Source organism: Pan paniscus, chromosome 9 (assembly GCF_029289425.2).
Source record: "Pan paniscus chromosome 9, NHGRI_mPanPan1-v2.0_pri, whole genome shotgun sequence".
NCBI classification, from domain to species: domain Eukaryota; kingdom Metazoa; phylum Chordata; class Mammalia; order Primates; family Hominidae; genus Pan; species Pan paniscus.
This window is the reverse complement of record NC_073258.2, coordinates 27804371-27822629: the sequence shown is the minus strand read 5'-3', so window position 1 is coordinate 27822629 and position 18259 is coordinate 27804371.

Below are 18259 nucleotides of genomic sequence, written 5' to 3'. Positions count from 1 at the left end.
CACTGACAAGAAGAAAAACTATATACCACATCTGCCTTCATATGGAAGACAATCTATGTGGAGTATATTGAACTATTTTGAACTAAAAATAAAGGGCCTCAAGGTTAATGTCACCTAATTGCCCATTCTATTGGCAGATGCAACTGTGGAAAAATGTAAATAGTAGTGTCAAACCAAACCAGAAAGATATAGTCTAGATGTATCTATGACTTGGAGTCACATTCTGGCAAATAGGTCAGAACATTAAAAAATCGAAGGGAGAGAGTGGTGAAAACTCTAAAAATAATAGCAAAATACAGTCCAACAGTCTAGAGGAGACATGCTCTGAGCCCCTAGTTCCCTGCTTGTAAAAGAACAATGCTATTAGACCAACCTCATGAAGTCATTTTGAAGACTAAGTGATATTGTGTGCATCCTGAACCTGGCACATGGAAAGTACTCTACAGATGGTAACCTGTGAGAGCATATGAAGCACTAAATATATTTAATTTTCACTGTTACATTTTTAACTACCTGTCTTTATTTAAGACACAACTTCTGTGTTCTTTATTGCTTTAATGTTCAATATTATTTAGTGTACATCTCTTGAACATATTCCTTCTCTCTGACTGTAGTTAACAATATGTTATATCTTTGAAAAATGCTAAAGGAGTGAATTTTTATGTGTTGTTACCTCAAAAATGATAACTATGTGTGGTAATGTGTATGTTAGTTAGCTAGATTTAGTCATTCCATAATGTACATATACTTCAAAGTATCATGTTTTTCTTGATAAAAACATATAATTTTATTTGTCAATTAAAAAATAAAAAAGGCTATTGAGTGCTATTTTGACAGACTTTATATTACAATTTTCATTGCATAAAAATGTTAAGGATGTATAAGACAAAATGGACAGTACCCTAGCTGAACGTAGTTAACAGAAAAAGTAAATTAAAGGCCTATATTCCTAGTTCTGGAATATACCTAAAAATATTTGCATAATGACTGTGGTTGCATATGTCTTCTTCATTTTCAACTCTTTACCTCTGGCGCGCGCGCGCACACACACACACACATATATATACACAGTGTCATATACATAAATATATGTGTGTATGTACATCTATATTCTGACTGAATTCATATATATATTCATATACATATACTCGTATATACTCATATACTATATATATCTGAGTATATATAGATTGAATATATATGAATGTATACTAATTATATAAATTTGCATGTATTAATATATAACATATATTAATACATGATTTTTGTATTATGAATCGACAGAATTAAATCTTTCTTCTTAATTGTTTTTGGCTCCCCAAATATGTCACTAAATTTCTAAACAATTTTTATTAATTAATCAATATTTGTCTGTTCTAAGCATTTTACACACATTTACTCATGCAATCTTCATAATGACCATAAAAAAGTCACACTGTCCTTCTTACTTTACAAATGAGAAATCTAAAGCAGAAATTGTATCTGTTTTCTTTTGCATACAGCTAGTAACTGGCAGAAGTGAGATTACAATCCAGGTATCCATAGCTCAGAGTCTGCTCCTAACCACTAGCCGAGCTACCTGCCAGAAACTGTGTTAGAAATGTAACATATACATCCTGTTCTATTATGTGCAATGTGTTTGTATTGTCACCTGCATTTCATAGATAAGGCATCAGTTTTAGGTAAATTCTCCAAAGTCTTACATACCAAGGAGTAAAATAGCAAAAAAAACAGTATGCGAAAACAGTCTGTCATACTCCAAAATCTACACTCTGATGCCTGTTGCTTGGCACCAGGATTGTTTTAATAATGTCAAATTATTTAGTATCATAGCAGAAAAGGCATTTGATGGCAATTTCCAACACAATTATCCAGGGCAATAATGTATAAAAGAGAATCTAGTATAGTGAGGGTGACCTCACTAACGTGGCTTGTAAATGTCATGCAAGCACAGCGGTAACTCATCAGCAGCCAGAAATGAAAAGGCAGTTTTAGTTTCTCTCTGCCTACATACCATGTTATTTACATAGATCTAATAAGAAACAAACCCTGTCTTTAGGAAGATGACATTTGAGGACTCAAGAAAGTAATGAATTTCAGGTGAGTTTAATTTCATAATGTATGCTGTTCAGAATTTTGTGCTCATAATTAAGTTCCTTTTAAATCTATTTTTGAAATGTAATCTTTATAATCTCTTGGTATTATGATTACTTTAAAAATACTCCTTGTTTGAAGCCGCATTTCATTACATCTCTTCTCATCTATCCTACCATTCACTGTCTTGTGGAAAAACTGTGCTTTCTCATACTTATTTTTTTAAGAATTTGAGGACAAAGAAAGTGAATAACTACTTGAAAAAAAAGAAAAATGCTATAGGGTGAATTTTAATTGCAGAGTTAGAGTGTCATGGGTGAGGGTTATCTTGAGATTTTCAATTTTTTTTCTCAACATCTAAAGGCTTTCCTCAGTCCATAGGAATGCATTTTTTTTTTCACTGAGAAAAACAGTACATCCATGTGTCTGTGTATTTTTTTTTATTTTTCTAAATTATGGATCCATGGCCAATGTGGTGGCTCACACCTGTGATCTCAGAACTTTGGGAGGTCAATGCTCCCAAATGTGCTCATAATTTAACTTGCTAAGCTCCTTTTAAATCTTTTTTAAAAATTTAATCTTTATAATCTCTTGGTATTATGATTACTTTAAAAAATACTCCTTGTTTGAAGATGCATTTCATTTCAAGTCGGATTGCTTGAGCTCAGGAGTTTGACACCAGCCTGGGCAACATAGTGAAACCCCATCTCTACGAAAGATACAAAAAAATTGCCAGGCATTGTGGAGTGCACCTGTGGCCCCAGTTGCTTGGAAGGCTGAGGCAGGAGGATCACTTGAGTCCAGGAGGTTGAGCCAAGATAGGGACACTGCACTCTAGACTGGGTGACAGAGTGAGATCCTGTCTCAAAAATAAACTAGAATAACATAAAATTATAGACCCACGGGGTACATGTGCAGGTATTGTACATGAATGTATTGCATAGTGATGAGGTTTGAGTTTCTAGTGTACCCATCATCCAAATATTGAACATTGTACCCAATAGGTAATTTTTCAACCCTCACCAACCTCCCAACCTCTCCCATTTTGGAGTCCCTGGTGTCTATTATTTTATTTTTATGTCCATCTGTACTCTTTGATTGGTTCCCATTTATAACAGAGAACATGTATTTGATTTCCTGTTTCTGAGATATTTCACTTAGGATAATGATCTCCAGCTTCATCCATGTTGCTGCAAAAGACATGATTTTATTCTTTTTGAAGATGCATTATATTCCATAGTGTATATATACCACATTTTTTATTCACTCATCAGTTGATATTCACCTAGGTTGATTCCATGATTTTGTTATTGTGAATAGTGTTGCAATAAATGTATTGGTGCAGGTATCATTTTGATGCAATGATGTGTTTTTCTCTTTTGGTAGATACCTAATAGTGGAATTGCTGGGTTGAATTATAGTTTTGTTTTTAGTTCTTTGAATAATCTCCAAACTACTTTCCACTTTGACTGAGCTAATTTAGTTTCCCACCAAACATTCCCTTTTCTCTACATTCTCAGCAAGATCTCTTGTTGTTTTATTTTTAAATAATAGCCATTCTTATTACTGTAAGATGGTATCTCACTGCAAATTTTCTTTGCATTTCTATAATGGTTAGTGATGTTGAACATTTTTTCATATACCTGTTGGCCATAGATATGTCGTTTTCTTTTCACAAATATCTATTAAGAGCGTTTGCTCATTTTTAATGGAATTGTTATTTATTTTTTTTTTACTGTTGAGTTGTTTGAGTTTCTTGTATTTTCAGGATATTAGTCCCCTGTTGGGTGAGTAATTTGAAAATATTTTCTCTCATTCAAGAGGCTGTCACTTCACTCTGTTTACTGTTTCTTTTGCTTTACAGGAGCGCTTTAGTTTAATATGATCTCATTTCCTATTTTTGCTTTTGTTGCCTGTGCTTTTGGGGTCTTAGTAATAAAATATTTTCCTAGACCAATTACTTGAAGAGTTTTCTTTATGTTTTTTTTCTAATAGTTTTATAGTTTTGGGTCTTACATTTAAGCCTTTAATCCATCTTGAATTGATTTTTGTATGTGAAGAGAAATGGGGCTCCATTTTTGTTCTTCTGGATATGGTTAACCAGTTTTCCCAGCACAATTTATTGAAAAAGGTGTCCTTACCCCAATGTATATTACTGACAGTTTTGTAGAAGATCAGTTGGCTGTACATATATGGCTTTATTTTGGGGTTCCCTATTCTGTTTCATGTGTCTATGTGTCTATTTTTATATCAATTACACGCTATTTTGGTTACTAGAGTTTGTAATGTATTTTTAAGTCAGATAGTGTAATGCTTTGTTCTTTGTGCTCAGGATTGTTTTGGTTATTCTGTCTCTTTTATTGTTCTACACAAATTTTGGGATTGTTTTTACTGTTTCTATGAAAATTACATTGGTGTTTGATAGGGATTGAATTAAATCTGTAGATTGCTTTCAGTGGTATGGTCATTTTAACAATATTAAATCTTCTGATTGATGAGCCTAGGATGTTTTTCCATTTGTTTGTATGCTCTTCAATTATTTTCATCAATGATTTTGGTTTTCCTTGTAGAGATCTTTCACCTCTTTGCTTAAATTTATTCCTGTATTTTATTCATTTTTTGTGGCCATTTTAAATGGAATTGCCTTCTTGATTTTTTCAACTCTTTTATTATTTATTTATGGAAATGCTAGTGATTTGTTATGCTGATTTTATATGCAGTAACTTTCCTGAATTTGATTACGAATTCTAAAAGTCTTGTGGCAGAGTATTTTGGCTTTTCTAAATATAGAATTATGTTATTTGCCAAAAGGGAGAATTTGACTTCCTCTTTTCCAATTTGGATGCCTTTTATTATTTTCTATTGCATAATTGCCCTGTCTAAAACTTCAATGCTATACTAAATAGGCATGGTGACAGTAGACATTCTTGTCTTGTTTCAGTTATTAGAGAAAAGACTTTTAACTTTTCCGCATTAAGTATGATGTTAGCTGTGGGCTTGTTATATATGGCCTTTTATTTTTTTGAGTTATGTTCCTTTTTCTGCCTAGCTTGCTGAGAGTTTTACCGTAAAAGGAATGTTGAATTTTATCAAATGTTTTTTATGCATGTATTGAGATAATTACATGTTTTTTGTCCTTCATTCTCTCGACGTAATGTATCATATTTATTGATTTGCATATTTTGAATCATCCTTGCATCCATGGTATAAATCTGACTTGATCATACTATGTGACTTTGTTGACATGCTGTTGGATTCAGTTTCCTAGTATTTTGTGGAGAATTTTTGCATCTGTGTTCACCAGATAAATTACCAGCTAGAATAACCAAGAAGCAAAGAGGAAAGACCCAAACAAACAAAATCAGAAATGAAAAAGGAGACATTACAACTGATACCACATAAATACAAAAGATAACCAGAGACTATTTTGAACAACTATATGCTAACAAACTGGAAAGCCTAGAGCAAATGAAAAAATTCCTGGAAACATACAGTGTACTAATATTTAATCAGAAAAAGATAGAAAATTTGAACAGACCAATATCAAGTAGCAAGACTGAATCAGTAATAAAAAGTCTCCCCCATCAAAAACAAACAAACAAAAAACCTAGGACTGGATAAATTTGCTGCCAAATTCTGCAAAACATATGAAGAAGAACTAATACCAATCTTCCTCAAACTATTTCAAAAAATTAAAAAGCAAGAAATTATCTCTAACTCAATCTAAGAGGCCAGTATTATTTTGATACTGAAACCTACCAGGGATATCACATTAAAAGAAAACTACAGTTTAATATCCCTGATGAACCTAGACCCTATTTGTCAGACCTCTTAGCCCAAGCTAAGCCATCATATCCCGTGATTTGCACGTACACATCCAGATGGTAGACATCCAGATGGTCAGTTCCTGCCATAACTGATGACATTCCACCACAAAAGAAATGAAAATGGCCTGTTCCTGCCTTAACTGATGACATTATCTTGTGAAATTCCTTCTCCTGGCTCATCCTGGCTCAAAAGCTCCCCTACTGAGCACCTTGTGACCCCCATTCCTGCCCACCAGAGAACAACCCCCCTTTGACTGTAATTTTCCTTTACCTACCCAAATCCTATAAAACGGCCCCACCCCTATCTCCTTCGCTGACTCTCTTTTCAGACTCAGCCCGCCTGTACCCAGGTGATTAAAAGCTTTATTGCTCACACAAAGCCTGTTTGGTGGTCTCTTCACAGGGACACGCATGAAACTATTATATCTCTTAAGGGAAGAGTCTTTTTTTTTCTGCCTCCACATTTGCCTTCACAACTTCCTGCCAACATTATTACATTTGCATTTCTCAAATTTATCCCCTCCTTCTTTTTCAGCTACCATGTCACTTGCCAAAATGACACTATTGCTCACTTAGAATATGGCAATAGTCTTCTAATGACTCTCCCTGTCTCCAGCTTTTTTGCCCTCCCTTTTAACTACTTGCGGAATCTTTCTAAAATTCGAATCTGGTAAGTGTTTCCTTTTCTTAGACACTTTAATCAATTTGCCAGTGGCTTCATGGTACAGATTACATAACAGGCTGAGAGATAAGCCTAAGAAAGAAAAAAATTACCACATTGAATGTCCTTTTAAACATATTACAAAGAAATAAAATGTTATGCTTGGCATTTATATGCTTAATGATTTTATGGGAGAAAAATAAATGGAAGAATAGTGGATCAATAATTTCTATCTTCAAAGCGAAAATTGCCCTTAGTTTTGATAAAACTAAGTCTTAAGATGATATGGGCATCTTTCTAACTTATGCCTATATATGTGGCAAGCAAAATTTATTTCAAAAGATTTTTATGATTGCTTAGTATTTGCTACTTTGGGGTCACCTTTGGGAGCAGCAAGAAAACCATTACTACTGAGAGGCGTGTTTTAAGAATAACATGTTAAAAGGAAATGGAACCAGATAGGTAGGTGTGTGTGTGTGTGTGTGTGTGTGTGTGTGTGTGTGTGTTATAAACTTGATGGAGAATCAGTTAATTTTCTCTTCACATTTCTACAAATGCCTTTGAAAAGAATTCAAAGATATATTTCAGGAAATCAAGATCTACAAGTAATGTTATTATTTGATACTCATTAAGGAAGATGAACTAGTAAAAATTTATTAGGATATTATTTCAGATCATTCTAGGATGCTAACCAATGCAGCAGCATCAAAATATCATAAAGTTAGTTTAGGCTGACATTTTTAACCAATTCCATAATGTACCCTAATGTATATACACATAAACTTTAAAGAGCATATACTGACCTACAAATAAAGTATTTTAAGTTTAGAAATATGTTTTTTTTTTTTTTTGCCCTTTAAATGCCATGATGCTGACATATAGGTAAGACATCAAAATCTGCCTGAATAAAATTCTTAGATTTATGTAATACCTTGTAAATGTTCTTAATACCTTGTGCTCATTGCCATCTGCAAAATTACTCTGGTCATCTCAGGTAATTATTTAAATGTATGTACTTAGCAATAGAATGGAGACAATATAGCTAAAGAAATGATAGAATATAGAAAGAATGGAGTGATTAGCTAACAGCAAACAACTGGTCAGAAAGAGATGTATGGAATACTGATAACCATTATCTGGGCTAGTGAAGGGGAGATCATCTTATCAAGAAGCAAGAAAATGGTGAAAATAAATAGACCTTTTCTTAGAGTCTGCTTTTGTTCCTAGGTTAAGAATATCCATTGTTCATAATGTTGGCTATAAAGTCATATACCTAGGGGCTCTTATAAAGCTCATTTCCCATAATGAAATCCAGGCCAATTAAATCAGTACCTCTGGAGATGGAACTTTGGCATGAGAATATTTACAGTTCCATAGTTATTAAAATGCATGGCACAGGTTGAGAACCACTGATCTATGATGTTTCCAGGTGTACTTATTGAGGGTTCTTGGAAAATTTTCTGCAACAGATTTCTGGCAAAGAAAATAAAAATAATAAAAAAAAACCCTCTTTGCTTTAAACCTGCAGATACTGAGCAGAATGCAATTTGCATTCAGATGTCTTCAAGCTCCTGGGTAGGGCCTGTTGCCATAAATGACTTTAGCATTTCCAAACAAATATGAAATATTGACAAATAACCCTTGTCCAATTATGGAGGTCCAACAGCCATAGCCTTTAAGTTGTAAAGTTTAATTAAGTCTAAGTCAGTGATTTATATGGAAATAAACAGCCTGGGGTTGAGGTTGGGGGTGGAATTCTGTTTTCTAGTATACAATGCCATTACTTTTGTAAATCTTCATTTCTTTTCTGAATAGCTTTTTATTCTTTCATTTCTGATGTACCTATTGCATTTGATGCTATAATTTCTAAAGTTAAATGTACTCTGAGAATTCTGCTGTGCTTTTAAGAAAACTGCAGTCATACATAACTGATTAGATAGGTTCTCACATAAACAAGAAAATGTAGTAAGAGTTAAATTTGAGAAAACTTTTATCCTATCAAATAACCTTATTTATATCTTTTTATAGTATTACCCAGGTTCCCTAATAGTAACATAATGCTGATTTTGTACATTTATCACTTGCTTTCTTGATGCTGGTCACTTCATATATTCAATATGATCATCTTAAGTTTGATCATATTCAGACTAATTTTTCAATAAGAACAGATAACTTTGTGGCATTTTAACTTATCCCAGACTCATTCCCTTCCTCCCAACTCAGCAGTAACTGTGAAATTAGCCTACATTCCTGGTACTGGAGGGGAGAGAACAGAACTCATTCTCAAATAATGATAATTATTTGAATAAATAAATTAAGAAAAAAGACAAATACCATATGCACGTCAATTTCAAATTTCATGTAGAGGCTCTGTCCTCAAAGAGGTGGAGCATAAATATAGGTTGTGCATAATGACTCATTCCCAAAAAGTACAATATGAAAAGTGGAATAAAAAAGTAACTTTGATGTAAAGAAACCAAATTATCATTACTTCAGCCACAAGATGTCAAGATCAATATCCAGTCATAATAATAGTATGCACATTCAACAAAATACCCAATTCTTTAAAACTGCCAAGGTTATAAAAAATGAGGAAAGTACGTGAAAAATTTATATCGGAGAGCAGCCTAAGGAGGTAATGATGACTAAATGCAATGTGGAATCCCGGATGGTATCCTGGAGCAGAAAAAGCACAGTGAGTACAAACTAAGAAAATGTGAACAAAATATGGACTTTGTTTAGTAATAATCTGTCAACATTAGTTAATTAATTATATTAAATGCACCATCCAAAGATGTTCATAAAAGGGGAATCTGAGTGTGGACTATATGGGAATTATCTATATTATCTTTGAAATTTTTCTGTGAATGTAAAACTATTTTTTAAAATAAAATGTATTAAAATAATATTTTTCTGTGAACGTAAAACTATTTTTTAAAATAAAATGTATTAAAAACAATATTTTTCTGTGACTGTAAATCTATTTTTTAAAATGAAATATATTAAAAATATTTTCTGTGAATGTAAAACTATTTTTACAATAAAATGTATTAAAATACTATAAAGAAAATAGTTGATGTGTATTTTATTTAAAATTTAATACTTAACTGTTTAAAGATGAACTGAAAACATATTTTTTAAATTTATATGGCCTAGATATAATCTTTGTATTTGTAAAGGCTTCTGTGATGAAAAACCCATAGAACATTCTTACATGTAAAAACCCATAGAACATTCATACATTCTTCACGTAGAATGTAATATACTGCTGTAAATCACAATTATATTATTCCTAGCTTATAATTGCCTCTTAGGCCAATCAAAATTTTAGGGAGACTAAAAAGCTGATGCATAATAAATATTATTGCTTTCACCATTGGGCTGATTATCTAGAATTTAGAGTTTAATGAATATATCCGTTTGTTACCTCTTTGTTGCTTCCCCAGTGATTTTTAAAGAATGCTTTATTTGTCTAGGCTTGCCTTGCTTCTCCCTGGTTCAACAGATTACATCCTCTGAAATTGTACTTAGTATGTCAAAATGTTGATTCAACCATTCTTGAAGATGGTCAGTAAACTATTTTTACTTTACTCCTACTTGGATATAGCTCATAATGATATTTTAATCAGAATTAAATTCTTAATATAACCAGATAATAAACATTGCCAAAATGCAACATTGATACCAAGTGTTTTAAATGTTTATTTTCTTTAATTTGGTATTGGGCATTACAAGAAGGTGTTAAAATGTCAAGAGTTCCTTTTCTTTTTTCATACTTTGTTTGGTCATTCATGCATCCATTCATTCACCAAGTAATCTAGTTATAAATCCTGCTACTCATTCACTCATCCATTCATCCTTTATCTTTCCACTCAGTTACTCACATATCAATCCATTTTTCATGCATCCATCCATTTGCCCGCTCACCCATCTACCAATTAATAATTTGTCCATTCATATATCTATCTTATTATGCTTTCCCCCATAAAATGATCCATCCATCCATGCAGCCACCTAATTGTATGAAAGATAATTGTTTGGCATCAGGCCAGGCAATAGAAGTAAGAAGGAGAATAATATTGAGCTTATCTAGACAAGAAAGGATTTCCCCCTTTTTGCACATTTGATCTCTTTTAGTTAGAATATTGATACATTTTTGCAAGTGCTTTACAAAAAAATCTAACCATTGTTAAGTTATTTGTCTTTTGCTCACCTAAATTATGACTCCTTAAATAAATGATCCTTAATTTGGCTGCACAGGCCAAATATAAGTATTTGAAAAAAACTACAGATATTCAGGCTTCAAACTAAATGTCCCAAATTAGAATATCCAGCTGTTTACATAGATTACCAATGTTTTTAAAATATCTGTATATGGATTTTGGTGCAGAGGAAGAACTGAACACAACAAGCTCAGAGCAAGCATATGATATAATTTTCATTCAATATAGTATTTCCCCCAGCACAGTTCAGTAGAGCACTTACATATTTTAAACATTCTTAGTGTAGAATGTAAACCCTATATACTTTCAAGCTAAAGGGAAATTTAATGTCAACATACCCAAAATATGTAGAAGTATATATTTAATAAAAAATTACATTGGCATAGTGAAGAGAAGAGCAATATATTTTGGAACTGATTCGTATTTATTAAAGAAAAATACATGTTAGATTTAAGAATAGAACTTTCAGCCAAGTGCGATGGCTCACGCCTGTAATCCCAGCACTTTGGGAGGCCAAGACGGGCAGATCACTAGAGGTCAGCAGTTCAAGACCAGCCTGGCCAACATGATGAAACCCAGTTTCTACTAAAAATACCAAAAAATTAGTTGGGCATGGTGGCACATGCCTGTAGTCCCAGCTACTCGGAAGGCTGAGGCAAGGAGAATTGCTTGAACCCAGAAGGCGGAGGTTGCAGTTAGCCACAATCACGCCACTGCACTCCAGCCTGGGTGACTCGAGTGAGACTCTGTCTCAAAATAGATAAAATAAAGAAAAGAACATTTTTCTCATGATTTCATGGGAAAACTCTCCATTTTTCAAGAGGTGTTTTTGAAGAAACACTTCTGAAATTATTCTTAATTTCTCACCCAAGATCAGAGGTATATTTATAAGGAGTGGGTGGCCAAGGGTCTAAAATACATTGGTGACTTTTGAATAGATAGCAGGGTTAAGGAATTAAAGAACTCTGTTTTCTCATGACCTTTTTTATCCCGACTTTCGGAACTTTCTTCTTTATTTAGGCCACTTTCAGTGCTCTCTCTGTTGAACTATTTGTCCATTCTACAAACCCAACCCTTTCTTGATCCCTGTAGCTTTAAGTAAATCTTGAAGCCAGGTTATGTCAGTTCTCCAGTTTTGCTTGTTTCATTCAATATGGAGTTGGCTATTCCTTTTCTTTTTTTTTTTTGCTTCTCCATGTAAAGCTTATAATTAGTTTGTTGAAAATCATCAAAAAAAAAGCTTTCTGAGATTTTGATTGGGATTGCACTGTCTCTACAGGGCAAACTGGGAAGAACTAACATACTGCCAATATTGAGTCTTCCTATTCGTAAACCTAGAACATCTTTCCAGTTACTTAGTTTTTTCTTGAATTCTTTCATCAGAGTTTTGTAGTCTTATTCACACAGATCTCATATATTTTTTTTAGATTTTATCTAAGTATTTTATTTTTTGGTGTTAATGGAAGTAGAAATACATTTTTAATTTCAAATTCTACTTGTTCACTGCTGGTACACAGAAAAGCAATTGGCTTTTGTATATTGCCCTTCTGTATTGCAATCTTGCTAGAATCACTTTTTAGTTCCAAGAGAGACACTTTGAGATGATTTTTTCAGATTTTCTGTATATATTTTCATGTTATTTACATACAAATGCAGTTTTATTTGTTCCTTCTTTATGTGCATAACTTTTATTTTCCTTTCTCTCTCCCCATTCCCTCTCTTTTTCACACACACACACACACACACACACACACACACCCTTCCTTTATTTCAATAGCTGGGATTTCCAGTATAATGTTGAAAAGTAGTGAGAGGGAACACCTGGCTTTTTTCCTGATTTAGAAGAAAGCATCTAGTTTCTCAACGTTAAGTATGATGTTAATTGTATGCTTTTTATAGATTTCACTTTAATCAAATTGAGGTTCTTCTTTATTCCTAGTTTAATGAGAGTTATATGTGTGTGTATACATATGTTTATTTATTTTATAAATAAATATATATATTCATGATATATAGTCATGAATGAATGGATGTTGAACTTTGTCAAATTGTTTTTATGCATCTGTTGATATTATCACATATTTTTCTTCTTCACCTCACTGTTCTGTCTCTCTAAGAGAACTCTGAATAATACACTTTCTTAGGGGTGCTTTCTCTGACCCTTCTGACTAATTTTGTTGCCCTTTTTATACACCTCTCTGAGCACTATGCTAGCTATATGTTTATTCTGGTAATTCTACTTGCAGTACTATTTTATTCACTTGATAAGTTGTGGACTGATACCTGTTTTGAGACATAAACTACTTGAGGGGAATGATGTGTATTCATTGTTTGTGAAAGATTTCACAGTATCTGCATCCAGTTGTTTCTCAATTTGCAGTTATTGAATTAATTAATAAGCATTTGCTATGTGCTGGAAATCACGCTTGAGTCTAGAGCTCCAGAAGTGATTTAAGAAAACAACTAAAAACTTTTAAAACCATGGAGGAGATATCAAATACATTGTTTGACCATAAGTGCAGAGATAGAGGTATGCACACATTGCTAGAAATTCATAGTCATGTTAACAGGCCTCTGTATGTGCAGTCGGTGTGAAATTTTGGAGTACTGGGTCTAATTGTATTTTGAATAGTGTATAAGTGTTGGCCGGTGTTTGAGGTATACCGGGGAAAACTTGAGAGCATTAGAACTGGGAGTAATGCAAGAGACATAAATATAAACTTTCAATATGATGTATAAAAAGAGAAAGGTCTCTTATCCTAAAGTTAGTATTCAGCAAGATTTTCTATATGAGACTTAAATTGAAGTTGTATGAAAGAGTAAGAATTATCTGAGTAAAGAAAATATGGAAAGGCATTTCAGGCAGAAGTGGGTGGGGACAAGAAAACATGAGCAGAAGAACAAAAATAAGAAATGAAAATTATGTAATATTTAGGACTTTCAGTGACAAATATTTATAGCAGGTCAAGATTGATAAAGAAAGAGGCTGTCAGCAGTTCATAGGGAGCTCATATATAATTATTGAGAATAGAACTTATCTAATAGAGACTATTAAATGTACTAAGTATTTCAGAAAGGGGAACATGATAGAAACTCTCCTAGCCACAATTTGGAAAACAGCTTGGAGGCACAGAAGAATGGCAGACAGTTCTCTCAGGCAGCTGCTCTTGCAGAGATCTGGATGGTGTCATGACAGTGCAGACTAGAATGGGAGAGGTAAGGATGTAGAAAAGTAGTAGGGAGAAGAAAGTTACTTTGACTTTTCTCTGTAGTTATAAATTAATCACCCAATTATTACAGATATATTTTACCTCATCTTACTTATTGTAGGCTTCTACATGTCAGAATTAGATAAGTAAGATACTATGCTTTATTCCTTTCAGGTTCTTCAAATAAGAAAATGGTAAAGTTGAGTAAGGGAATACATGAGAATGATGCATTTTGACATCTAACTACATTGGTAATCTCTCAGTGGCAAGTAGCTGTTTTTTAGGAGAAATGTGCCTCTTGCCACTGGCATCTGGTTTACAATTTGCAAGACTTAAAGTTTTTTATTTTACATTTATAAAGAGAAGGCACTGTCCCTCTACTTTTTTCTACAAATTCACTTTCACAAAACTGTTTTATAGATTTAACTATGCATCAAGAGTGTATCTATCTTTTTAATGTTTAACTGAAGTCAATGAAGCCTTAGTAAATAGTGAAGTCTGAAGTTTTTATACACTGTTATATAAGGTCTTAGAGTATCTGCACATGAGTACATATTTTAGCTTTATATTCCCCTATCAGCAACTTACAGGTCAACAAAGTCATCTTTTATTATTTAAGAAATATGAACTCCTCATGCTCTATTATGCCTCTGTGCTTTGTTTATGCCATTCCCCTTACCTTAAGCATCCTTCAGCAATTCTTGCACCTGTCTAACTCAATGGTCATGACACTTCATCAAAGTCTACATTGTTTTCTTACTTTGAACATAATTTGTCTGGTTGCTTCTCCGATATATAGTGGTGGTATGGGAACAAATTTTAAATGATTATTGAGAGTATTAAATGAGGTCATGTGTGTGTACATTCTCGGCATAGTACCTGTCACATAAAAAATATTCAGCAAATGGGTGGTATTATTATATTTCTACATTCATAGAAATATTGGAGGTATATTAAATGCAGAGGCTAGGTCTTACTTATTTCATTTGCTTGGCAGATAGATGTGCTCCTTCAGATTAGGGAGAATGGCATTTAATAACTGTTTATTGATTGAATACATCAACAAGATGTCATGGAAAACATTGAATACTGGCTCAGTATCAGGGTCTTAACGTTCTGTAAGTGAAGGAGGCAGATACTAAAATACTGACAATGCAAAGCAGAGTGAGATAACTGAGCTTTAGAGCACTGCGGGCGCCCAGAAGTTAGGGATAAATGTATTTGCCCTAATCAAAAATAAAGATCAAATTAATAATGACAGTGAAATAAATAACAATAGCTACAAGATCAAACACTTATGAAGGACATAGACTGTGCCCAGCATTGAGGTAAACACTTACATTATCACATTCAATCATCACAACAAGATTTATGTCAGTTTTACTGATGAAGTAGTTACCCAGATGCTAAACAAGTGTCCATAAGTCACACAACTAGTGGCAGACCCAAGATTGATATCAAGATCTTTTAAACTGTGGGACCAGAGATATTAATCATCATGCTAAAATATAAGAAGAATTAGTGCAAAACTCTAATCAAGAGAGTTTGGTAAGTTCTCCAAAACAGGGGGCCACAAATAAAGGGTAAGACTAGGGGTCTGAATGTGCTATAAGGAAAATTCTGAAAGACTTGTTATTGGGCCAAAAGGCATCTTTCATGGAAAACAGCGCACTGTTTGGTATATACTTTTCTGGGTTATTTGTTTTTTTGAAGTTTGTGATTTTCATTTTCTTTGACCTATTTTACAACTTTGTAGAGATAGAAGAAAATTTGTGGAAAACCAATAATCATGTAAATAATTCTTGAGTATAAAAATGTAATACACTCTTGTCTGGTTGAAGTTCAATTGACTTCCCTTCTTTATTACAGAAGAAGCCAATTTTGCATCTATTAAGGATGCCATTTGAGATGTGTTGAGGACTGTGTGAAACATAACAGTATGAAAACATAAGCTTATATGATAGTATTTACAGTGTGGGTACTTATCCAAAGTTTTCATTAATCCCTGTAAGCATCTTGTGTATAAATGTAATGATTAACTTTTTTAGTGCTATATAACCAAGTACTCAATAAATATCAAATGAATGGATTAATCTCTGCTCAAACCCAGAGCTATAGTAGCTGTGTAGCTATAACATTCTAGCAAGCATTCTTACATGTTGTTTTCACATTTAAAATTCGTAAATCACAACTATTTTCTCTCTTAGTAGAGGCAAGGAAATAATAAACAACCTTCTTATTTATTGAATTTGAAATGGAAATAAAAATGCTAGTAGTAGTTCTGGAATTCCTAACAGGAAAAAAAATGCAAATTTAACCATGCCTTAAAGGTGACTTGTTAAGGAGTATGAAGGGGAATGACTTCAGAACCAATGCCACAGTGACAGGGCAACCATGTATCACTGTGTTAGCGTTGTATGGAGATTTAGCTTTTACCTTGAGATAGAGAAAGGCTATGAGACTTTCTACTCTCAGGAGATTATCTTGTGGGTACAGTGTTTGTCTCTCACATCTAAATATAAGTATATAGATCAAACCTATCTCAGGTGTGCCTGTGAAGCATCATGGAAAAGGGAAAATATATTTTACTTTTCACTCTATTTGTAATGAGTAATTAGTTTAAATCTAATGTAATGAGTTAAATTCTAAAATATAATTCTGTAAAAGATAAACATGAAAAATAGAAGGGATCAATATATGATTCACTGGCCACTATGTGCCAGGCTTTGTAGTAATTTATAAACAGTATTTAGACTCTTACAACATCCCTTTACAACAGTTGTTATTTTCATTCAGCTGAGATGGGTTCAAAAATAGACAAGAAATTCACTCTGTGCTAGTATGTTAAAGGCACTTGGAGATGAGAATGTAATATTGTAGACTGTCTCCAGATAACAGTCAAATAAAATATGTTAACAAACTGAATTTAGTTCTTGAGGTCTACATCTATTATTCTTCTTTAATAAGGAGACTCATGTGAACCCTGTATCGAGGAAATTAAATCATGATAAAAGCCGTAATGTCCTTTGTTTCTGAAAACCTGAAATATACCAGAGCCCCAGAACTTTGGATTCTACTGAATATGTTCAAGAAGTTTTTGGCTTTATTATGTTTAATTAAATAAAACAAAGAATCCTGCCTTAGGTAAACTGGGTTGATTGCTTACTTACCAAAGAAAAAACGCAAACCACATGAAAACAAAAGGACTGACACATACTTGTACATAATCCAGAGATGGAAAAGCAGAAAGATCTGAATTAAGAAGGTGTGACACATTTATTGATTGAAAAAAGGATCATTGTTTTTCTGAACTCTGAAAAAGTGGTCAGAAAATTTATTGAGAAATATGGTATGATATTTCTCTCTGATAAATAGAAAGCAATCCGTTGTTACAAGAGAAAGTAATTTCACACATTTAACTTAAAATATTTTCTTTCATATGTACAGTAAAACATTTTATAAGATATATTTATAAACATAATCACATTTGATTCTCTCCAAAAATTCTAAAAGAAATATATTTGTCATATCCCCAGTTTACACCCAGGGATATTGACGAACAACAAGGCTAAGAGACCTGACTATGCTAAGTTGCCAGATAACTTATGAGGCTAAGAAATAACCGAGACTTTGACCACATATATATTCCACCATACAAATTACGTTTCCTAAGCAAGAAGCAATGTCCAAATCTTCACTAGAAAATGCTGGTTAGATATAATTAAAAATACCTATAGTTTAATCAGTAGTTTAATCAGAAAACATGACAAATGACACTGTCATTTAGTGTTAGAATTTTCTCTATATGGTTCAGCGTGCAATGCAGTCCGGGACCCACCGAGTAGGTGATTCTTAATCTACACACCACTATTAAGAATAGTTGGTGATTCTTATTAGTGGTGTGTAGAAAAACTGATTGTTATCAAGAGGCACTAATGGCATAAAAGGGTTTTGGTGATTTATAGAAAAAGAGTAAAGAGTTTCCACACATCATATAACATAAACCAAGACAACCTAAAAATATGAGCAGCCTCAGAGCTTTTTCATATCTGCAAGTCTGGAGGTGGATGGCTATACTTGAAGGAATATGCTAGCTGAGGTTTTGAAAGGAGAGTTTACAAAATCAGTGAGAAAATGAAAAAAAAAAGATGTATTGGTGGTCGCAGTTTCAGGTTGGTTTGATTTTTCAGTTACTGCCTATGTCGGTTTTATTTTTTAGCTTCTGAATTCAGGGAATTGGCATAA